This window comes from Aplysia californica, unplaced genomic scaffold (assembly GCF_000002075.1).
Source record: "Aplysia californica isolate F4 #8 unplaced genomic scaffold, AplCal3.0 scaffold00422, whole genome shotgun sequence".
NCBI lineage: Eukaryota > Metazoa > Mollusca > Gastropoda > Aplysiida > Aplysiidae > Aplysia > Aplysia californica.
In genome coordinates this window covers 478,815-480,302 of record NW_004797692.1, presented here as the reverse complement: position 1 = coordinate 480,302, position 1,488 = coordinate 478,815, and the positions used below count along the sequence as shown (strand labels likewise).

At 43.1% G+C, this 1,488-nt stretch overlaps 1 protein-coding gene across 1 annotated transcript in view; it reads left to right on the top strand.

Annotated features, from left to right (window-relative positions):
* Positions 1-45: 45 nt before the first annotated feature.
* LOC101858727 (mediator of RNA polymerase II transcription subunit 13) overlaps positions 46-1,488 on the top strand; it is a gene marked incomplete at its 3' end in the record, with an annotated part of 63,576 nt that continues 62,133 nt past the window's right edge. Inside the window, 1 exon segment of the mRNA XM_005104503.3 lies at positions 46-453.

Genomic DNA, 1,488 nt, shown 5'->3' with positions numbered 1-1,488 from the left:
CTGTTGTCACCTCCGCTCTCCCGCCGCCTATTCCTGTGGTTAATCCAACAGCAGCCACAGCGGTCGCCGATCACCACAACCACCACACCACACTGGTTCCTCTTTCCCGCGCTCCCTCGCGCGCGCGCACCCTCGCTCCCCCTGCCGTATTCTCTTCCCTTCTCTTCTCCTGAGTGTTCCTTCCCCCGTCTGCTAATACTGCTATAGGATTCTCTTCGCTCAGGTGTGTGTGACTGTGTCTGTGTGTGCCTCTTGCGCGGTGAATTCGGCGGCCTGAACAGAAGGAGCGGATTTCTCTTCTATTCTTCTGTTCGATCGTTCTTTTTAGGAGGAGGTGCGGATATTTCGCTTGTTCGCACGTGTGTGTTTGTGTCTCGGAAATTATACGAGAGAAACTTCCTTGTGGACGGCATATTATCTGTCAGTGTTTTAGCAGAGGATTATAAGAATAAGGTGAGGTTGCGACGCCAGCGAAGCATTTCTTTTACGTCTAGCTAACGCGTGAAGTTTTTGTTTATGTTGTTGTTCCGTGCGTGCGCGCGAGTTTGTGTGCGAAGTGGTTCGGTCGTTCAATAGTGGTGCTGATAGGTGTGCGAAACGGCAGTCAGTGTAAAAGATCATCATCATCATCATCATCATCATCATCATCATCATCATCATCATCATCATCATCATCATCATCACCATCATCATCGCCGTCGTCGTCGTCGTTGCAAATACGAATAGAAAAAACCCAACAGCAATAAAAAAAAGTTAATGGAGACTTGAGTATTTCTGAATTAAAGTTTTATAACATTTCTTAAAAATATCACCATCATCATCAACAACAATATTATTTGAAAAGCAGAGTAGATCTAGATAAGGAGGGTCTTGCTTGATTTACAGATCATCATCATCATCATCATCATCATCATCATCATCATCATCATCATCATCATCGATCTGTATAACGTCCTGGGCGTGGTAAACGTGAGTTCAGTAAGCAAGATATTATCCCATTAACTTGCACTGAAGCCCGTGACGATCCGATGAATGAAATTCCACGCTTGGGTGAACGCGTCATGACGCCAGCTAGCTATAAAACAATTTATTTTTAAAATTTAATGTTTTGTGTTTCGTTTTCGTTTCGTCTTGTTTTGTTTTGTTTTGTTTCATTATCACTTCTAATTTAAGTAGAGCGTACGTGGGAAGTGAGATCAATCATACGTCGTGCTTTTTTTCCCTGTCTTCTTTTTCCTCCTCCTTCTTCTTTCTCTCTTTCTTTTTTTGTTTTCTTTTCTTTTTTTAATCTACCCCCTGAGAAACTGTTCCTTCTCCTAATTCCGAGTGGGAGTCAAGGACTGTGTGTGTGTATTGATCTTCGAGGTTTTTTCCTCGGGTGTTCAGAATTGCTAATGGCTGTTCCACATCCATAACTTTCAGTCACACTCCTCTATTTTTCTCTTCACAAATACAATATTTTGGGTTGTTCTTTCCCCCCCCCCTATT